Source organism: Nesoenas mayeri, assembly GCF_963082525.1.
Source record: "Nesoenas mayeri genome assembly, chromosome: 1".
NCBI lineage: Eukaryota > Metazoa > Chordata > Aves > Columbiformes > Columbidae > Nesoenas > Nesoenas mayeri.
The window spans coordinates 205,425,525-205,434,273 of NC_137541.1; positions in this window are offsets into that span (position 1 = coordinate 205,425,525).

The window sequence follows — 8,749 nt, forward strand, 5'->3', positions numbered from 1 at the left end:
CCATTGACAAAAGACCAAAGGTTTATGTTGAGTAAGGCAAAGTTAGTAACGATTGAAGCACAAATGTCTCTGGCCATGCAGCAGCTTGAGAAGGAGCTTTAAAAATTCACATCTGCAGTAGAAAGTTCATTAATGGTCCATAATAACCATATATAATGGCACAGGACGGTGGAATCTCAAGCATCTCCAGCACAGTGATAACCAACAGGCACTTCTCACAGGTTGTGCATTTGAGGACACTGCAGTGTCAGTGCTTCTTGGTGACATACAGGGACCAACCACCTGCACAGCTCAGTCTAAGTGCACCAAGACACAGCTTTCCTTAAGAACTGTGACAACAGAATTGCTACTTAAATATATATATATATTTTTTTTTTTTAATAGTAGGAGTAAGATCTCTACATTAACTAACATAGTTTCCAAGGTTTACAAACATAATGGAAATACTAAGAAATACTTCAGGATCATAATATGGATTTATTTAAGTTCATTTCCCAGCTTTGGGGGGGGGAGGCAAAACGAGCTTCAGAATTTGGCGTTAGTGGCTGCTAAAGAGACACAGTTTGTTTGTGCATCGAACACCCGCAACATCCCTGCAAGCGATGGGCAGCACATGGCAACAGCGAGCAGCAGAGCACAACACAGAGGAGACCTTGTTCCTACAGACACCACAAAGCAGTTTCCAGCCAAGCCAAACGCTCACACCTCCTCCCCTAAACAGGTCAAGCAGAAACCCGGTAGCCCAGAGTTAAGAGCTCAACTCTAGGTTCCTCTTTGCCTGCTGAAATTAAAGAGTTAACAGAAACCTGGGTTTATTTAGGAGTTTTCTATGCGTGCACACACACATCCATCTATCTATCTGAGCAAAATGCTACTACCATATTTTAGAAACATGAATACCGCTGGCTTGAAGAAAATGGGCACAGTTCCCTTTTTAGAAGGAACGAATTGTTCAGAACAAGGACAAATGCAATAGAGAAATCAGGCACCGACTTTGCTTCTGATGTTTCAAGTTTCTGGTACATGCAGCTCAGATACAGCCTCTGCATGTTTTTGTTCTTTTTTTTTAATAGATCCAACACTACTCAAAAATCACCCCATAAATACCTAATGTTCTCAAGAGCAAATATTTACAGTGGAGATCTTTATATTATCAGATACACAAGAAATTAGAGGGTGCCATCATCTTCTGTTGGCTACAGACAGGAGGCAGCTATTGCCCACAGGGATGGGGTAAATGCAGCGGTGCAGATATTCACTTCACTTGGGCAGGTTTTAGACAGAAAACATGGAATTAGCTGCAAATTGTGTTAAAACAATCCCCTTAGAGTGAAAGCACTTTTCTGTTGTTATGCCACAGAAACAGGGATTACAGACAAGAGGAGCAGAGCCCAAACCCACCGTCATGCAGGTTGAACACCTCTGGCCAACCAGGACATGGAACCTGATGCTGGAAACTGGTCCTCAGCAGCCCAGAGACATTAGGAAATCCCAAACCTGCCCTTAGGCTCCTGCCAAAGCTACAGATTACTCCAGTCTTTGCTGAGGTTTTTATTAAACTCATTACCACAGGTTTATCCGAGTTAATACTTTTTCACCACAGGACACGCTGCACCATGAACTTCAGGGGAGATACAGGAATAAAAAGGCTAATATTATTTCTCTTAATCTTCTTCCCAATACACAAAAATGAACTGATACTCCTACAGCAATTTCAGGCTACCTGACTCTCACCTCCAAAGATTACTCACCTCAGGGTGAAATAATCCGATGTCTCCAGAGGACTAACAGGGATACCAAATGAGTATAGAAAGCTCTTTCAACCCTACATTTATTTTTCAGGTATTTGAGTTAATAGCTATAAAGCAAGCACACAAAGAAGAAGGATTATTTTTTCAAGTGGCAGTCATCTCCTCTCTCAGTTAATCAAGTTCGGTAGCCATTATAATAAAGCTTGAATTTCCAGTGTCGGAGAAGAGGAATTTAAAACTCTCTCTGCCATCCAAAAACAACAGGAAAATAAGACCACACAGCATGGACACCCTTTAGGGGACTTTTTGAGGTCGCTAACAATGATTCAGGTTGTCTAAGAAATAAATTTATATACAAGTTTGTCTTACTCTGTTTTCTAGAAAGGATGTTATTTTAAGTAAATATTCCCATGCTGCAGCCACAACTGTCATGAAAACACACGTGTTAGACCCTGGAAGGGTAAGAGATGGCACCATGGAGAACTTCTCGCTAATTAGACGTGAAAGTGGCTTCCTTTAAAAACCTGTTAGATAAAAAGCCTTGACTGATCTATTTTCCATTACTCGGAGTTCAGGCAATGAAATTTAAATCACAGAGAAGTGCTAATGACTATTTTTCAAGCCAGCTTTTCATTATTGAAAGCATCCTTTGCAATGTAGAAAGCTCCAAATCTGGAGGGGCGGGGGGGGGGGGGGGGTAGAAAGATGATTTATTTTCTAATCCTGGCAATCTCTTTCACCACTTCTTTGATGGCCCATAAATCTGAAAGTGGGCATTCACCTCTCAACTTGAGGTGCTGATCTTCATCCTGAACACGGACCTGGGATTCTTCCAGAGCACAGATTTCTCTCAATCTCCCACCACTTTTGTATCCATGGATGAAAACAGGTATTTGGAGCAAAACTGACCATTGGAAAGACAAGGGGGTTTGACAAGTTCCCCTGCCTTAAGTTTCATCTGCCACGGGGCAGAGCATAGCTGGGCTGATTTGCTAATCAGATGCATGTTCTTCTTTGCACCCAACATCTTTAGCTACCTCTTCCCTATTGGCATCATATCTTCTTCAGGCAAGAGCCTCCGTTTACGCCCATTCACAGCATTCCCTGGATTCATTTGTAGTCAAGGAGTATCCAAAGCTCTCACAGGTTATTGATGAACCTTACTAGACAGAAGAAAACTGGTGGGGAAAGGGGAGGTGGGGTGGCTGCTGTGGAGCAAGGAGAGACTTAGGCAGATGGAAAACAAGCAGGAGAAAGTGGAGGGGAACAAGCACATCAGCAGTTTCCCTCAAGCTGGTCCTGTCTCAGTAGTCACAGCCCAGGTGAAACAACCTGTACAAACCCACACAGCTTTGTTGGAGAGACAGGGCTGGAAGGAATGTCCTGTTAGGAGCGGCTGAGAACCTTGGCCTTGTCTAGTTTGGAGAAAAGGAGGCTAAGGGACAACCTCATAGCTCTCAACAGCTTCCTGAGGAGGAGACATAGGGAGGGAGGTGCTGAGCTCTTCTCCCCGGTATCCAGTGACAGGACACATGGGACTCATCCAAAGCTGCACCAGAGGAGGTTTAGACTGGACATTAGGAAACACTTTTTACCAAGAGGGTGGTCAGACGCTGAAACAGGCTTCCCAGAGAGGTGGTTGATGTCCCAGCCCTGTCAGTGTTTAACAGGCATTTGTTCAACACCCTCAACAACATGCTTGAGCATTGTGTCAGCAGTTGTACTAGATGATCACTGTAGGTCCCTTCCAACTGAAATATTCTATTCTAACCACTTGATTGCTCTGGAGAGGGGTCTCATGCTTCCATGGGGGCGGTATGTAAGGAGCTTGGTCCAAAACACTTAGGAAAGCACAGGCAACTATTTGTCTGCGAGACTCTCACACCTCGCAGTAGTGATCAGATTCATTTTCTTCACCGTTCCCAATGGATCAGCCTCAAGGCTCAGCACCACAGGTCCACAGAGGTTCCCCTTTGCAAATAATAGGTTGGATTCATACCAATAAATGCTCCCACTTTACATACAAACATGCTGCCCTTTCACTGACCTTTTGTTTAATCAATAAAGCAGAATTTAGTTTTCAGTAACTTCATCGCAGAGGAGAAGCAGCACGGTGCAGCAGCAGGTTGGGCTGTATTAAGTCCCTCTCTCCACAGAGAGCATCTCTAGCAGGACGGAGTTACCCAAGCACAGCTTGACTTCTGTACACTTTGGCACCTCCAATACCTTTCTTTTTCCCCTTTTAAACTCACCCTGTAGGATACAGTCTTTTGAGAAACCATGTGCAAGCTCATCTGTTTTCATGCCAGCACAGCCTCTCCTCCCCTTCCTCTTCTCTCTTCCCTCACTCATTACTCTTTTCAAGGTCTAAAAGAAAACACTATTCAGATACTTAAAGGTTACAGTTAACTTTTAGTTCAGCAGTACATAAAAGAAAGCATTTCTGCTAAAAGGAAAGAAAAATAAACAGGGTATCCTGTGATCTTTAAAAAGACAGCAGCAGACTTCCGTGAGGGTCTATCTAGATCGAGCAAAGCAAGACCTTACTGAATGTTTTCTCCTCTGTTTGTACAACTATTCCCTAATTATCTCAGGAAACTAATAGCTAGGTTAGTTTAAACAGGTGGTTTAAATTTTGCCTTGAGTATATCAGAGTGCACCTCTGCATACAGAAAGACGTGCAGTGTAGTGAGAGCAGTAACTCCAGGCAAGGTGAGATGACAAATAGCAATTAAGTCTCAAGCTGTTCACAACCTAAATATCTCTCCCCAGCTCAATGCAACAAAGCTCTCTAATGATTTTTTTTTTATCTACGCAGGGTGAAATCAAATGACATTACACCGCAAATCTCACTAATACCTTATGCAGGGCCAATGTTTAATAGCACAGATTAGTTAAGAAACTGCTGTAACAGCAGCAGCATTTAATGTGGTCTTGAGTCTGTTTAAATACTGTGTCCAGCTCTGGTGACCCCAACATAAGAGGGACATGGACCTGTTGGAGAGGGGCCAGAGGAGCCACAGAAATGATCAGAGGCTGGAGCAGCTCTGCTGGGAGGACAGGCTGAGAGAGCTGGGCTTGTTCAGCCTGGAGAAGAGAAGTTCCAGGGAGACCTTATTGTGACCTTTCAGTACCTAAAGGGGACCTACAAGAAAGCTGGAGAGGGACTTTTTACAAGGGCATGTATGGATAGGACAAGGGGTAATTGCTTTCAACTGAAGGAGGGGAGATTTAGATAAGATAGAAGGTAGAAGTTCTTCCCCATGAGGGTGGTGAGGCCCTGGAACAGGCTGCCCAGAGAAGCTGTGGATGCCCCATCCCTGAAGTGTTCAAGGCCAGGTTGGACAGGGCTTTGAGCAACCTGGTCTAGTGGAAGGTGTCCCTGCCCATGGCATGGGGGTGAGAACTAGCAGATCTTTAAGGTTCCCTCCAACCCAAACCATTCTATGATTCTAATGATTTTAAGGGATGAGTTAATCCCCATTCTCCCCTAGTTATTTCAAGATATTAGTACCAGAGGAATATTCGACTCAACCTCCCCAGCTGAAATTCATTATTTAAGCATAGGCCAACAAAGAGACACCAGGATTATATGACAAACATGGCAGGTCAGTTGTTCCCCGCTGTAAGAGAGTCATTAAAAATAAAATGAGGATTTAGTTAGTTATTGACAGAATCACTGAGGGGGCAGGAAGCTAAATGACTTGCTGCAAAATGAAATTACAGCAACTAGAGAGTCAATCAAAACATTGACTTAGGTCATCTCATCTGTCCTCCAGCTAAAGCAGGGCTGTTGCTGAGCATCTCTGCCTCAAGGGCTGATGGTTTGGGGTTCAAAAACCATTTTATTGTCTCCTACATCTCCTGTTCTGAAGTCTCGCAAGCATCCACGTGAGCTTCCTGGCTTAAACAGCCTGATCACTGCAAGGTATGGCCACCCTGTGCCACCTTCTGCTCTCCTGCCATGCTAGCTGCACAACTGCAATCAATCTCTCCAGCTTTTGCATTGCCTGAGTGGGTTTTTTGGCAATAAGCAGGAACTAGTTCCTAGCGCATTTCTCACTCCTCTTTCTGTACTTGCCAAGAGCAAAGCTTGCACTGAAACTGTCGGTCCTGCCCTTAACAGGAAAAAAAAAAGGCAACATGCTTTAAAATTAGAAAAAGAATGTTCTGATTTTCAGTTATTATAATTTCTTGTTTGTCTATATTTTATGTAAAAATAAGAAAATGCCAGCAACCCCATACTCCACCCCCCCCCCAGCCTTCCCACACAAAAGACCCCAAAACAGTTCCAGATACACCTGCCTGGTGCCTGGGACATGCCACAAAACTTAGAGCAACCACCTCAATTTACCGATTGATGGATGCCAGTTTGGCTATCACAGCAAGGACTGAATGAGAGCAGCTCCAGGGCTAAAACCAGGAGCTCTGCAGCTTGTGTTAGATCCCCAGCGCTCCAGCTCAGGCTGCGAGCAACATCCCCTGCCTGCAGGTAGGCTTGGGAAGAGGAGCACCCAGCCTAGATAGCAGAGAAAAGCTCTTTCACAGGAAGGCGACAGAGGTTCAGTTTGCTCACAGACACCTTCCTCCCACTTCTCAATTCTCACCTTCCCTTCCCATGCCTGTTTGGGGAAGCAACTGCTCAGTTGTCCTGGGAGAGCCTTCTTCATCCATCCTCCTCTCCATGCAGAAACTCCAGTTCTCACTAGAGCCCAACTCCAGGCTACAAAAACCACTGTCCTCACATAGCACAGCTCTGGATCGGAGAAGAAAGTGAAGCTAACGAAGCAGCAAGTCTGTCCCAGCTCTGGCTCTTCCCACTTCCCCTCATTTCACCAATCCTTGGGTCCCCATCAAACACAAGGTTGGGAGACACTCAAGCATCCCAGGGCAGCTTGAACCTCTTTCTACAGCAGTTCTGGGACAGGTGATTTAAAACAGTGCAGGGCATGTAGGTGATGCCATAAACCCAATTTACAAAAATGTTATTTCTGGCTTTACTAAGAAGCCAATCAATGGCATCAAACTCAATTTGATTAAGAACAGGACTAATACGCAAGAAAACTGTACAGGGTATGACTGCGAGACCATCTAGCCCTAAATCCCCTTCCAAACACTGGACATTAGTAAGAAATAAGGGGAAAAATAAAAGACCAGAACAAATCTTTAGTGCTGCCTTCCTGGGATGGTCTCTCTGCTTCCAGCATCTCAGGGGCTTCCTGAATCACAGTAAATGCACACATTGCATTTAGGTCTTTGCATGATCAGGACTCAAATTACTCAGGAGGAAGGGCCCCTTAGTTCATCTGTGCTTTTTCACAGCAATCACTCATCTATTGAAGGATTTGCAGCTTTTGGTCCATTTTTATGCATCTCTATTTCTGTTGCTGCAAGGCAAAATTGCGACTTATTAACAGTGTAGATTTTTAACATGTTTAATCCACTCCTTGCAGTAGTATAATATAGCTTGAAAACACTAGCACACAAGACAACATCAGCACAAGTCTTTCTAAATTCAATAAACTTGATTGTTTGGAAAAATAATAAAACAAGCATAAATACCAACACATACTTGTAAAGATATATACACATATAAAAGATGAAAGCAGAAGTAAAAAGAGGAACATCACAAAAATGTCATTAATTTAAACTAAAAAAATCCCTGGCTGTGGATTCCTGCTTGTTCTCCACAACTTCTGCATCAGTGTTTCCCAAAACAGCTCCCAAGCTACACTTTCAAATTATCACTTCATTTCCAGTGCCCTCTCCATAGCTAACAAAATCACTGCTATAAAACTTCTCCTTTTACAACCAAGATGGGAAACCCTCTATTAGATCACCAGTTCCCTCCCTTGTAAAATAGAGGAAAACACCATTCCAGGAAATAAAAATGTTAAAAAAAGACCAGCCAAACAAAGGCAACTCCTGCATACAGTGTTGTTCTTCCCCTTTGAGTTAGTAACAAAAAGGAAGGAAGGAAAAAAACAGATAAAATAAATGCAAGGAGGAGGTGTGGATGCAGCATGTTTATCCCACTTGGAGAGGGGAGGCTGTAAAACACCCTGCATTGCATAGGGACACCCCAACCACTGCCTGGGTGTTTACAAACACTTTGATCAAATCAAACAGGGAGTTTCATTGTCCCCACTGCACTCATGTCACCCGGCCCCCAGCACGGCGATTCCAGGGAGAGTCTGCCAGAGGACACACAGTGCCAGTTACACAAGAGAAGCACAGAAGCAAATATGTAATACAAGAAAAAAATATATATATAAAAATATCAGCTCAGTTGCACACTCTTCCTGCTTTCAGAACAGCCTTCAAGCCTGGCTTTGGAGTGGATTAACTTTAAAAGGCACAGAAAGATGCTGACGGATTTGAGGCAAGCAAGACCCCTCTGTGTACATGCATTTCCCTGCCACTAGCACAAAATTAGACGTCTGGGGTCCACGAGTAATTGCAGCACTAATGTAGGTGTAGAAAGAGAAAAAACATCCTGATGTTACGCAGTAAAGAAAAAAATCAGATGTCTTGCACTCGTATCACAGCACTGTTCAAGCAAAGAGCTGAACCACATCTTGGAAACAGCAAGGAACAGAGAGACAAATAAAAAAAGCCACACCAAAAGCCACAAAGTTTTTACAAAGTTTAAAATATTTGCACTTCTCGTATTTATAATAAAAGGGGAAAAGACCAGAGTGATCCTTTGCAAGTTGAAACAAACCATCAGGCAGGTCCAGCCGACAATTTTTAAGACACATACTCATGAGACGACGTGGAAAAGAAACCTGGACCAACTGCACGCAGCCGGAATGGAGAGCCAGCCTGACTCCAATCCTCCCCCACTTCCCCGAAAGAGGGCAGGAACCAGAGTGTCAAAAGACAGACGTACCACACCACCACCCAAAAAAACCATCCTAAACCAGACCTTGCTTATTGGACTTTTTAAAAGACCGTTATTTCTGTTTGTTCCCGGGAACACCGGGTCTCACGGGCGC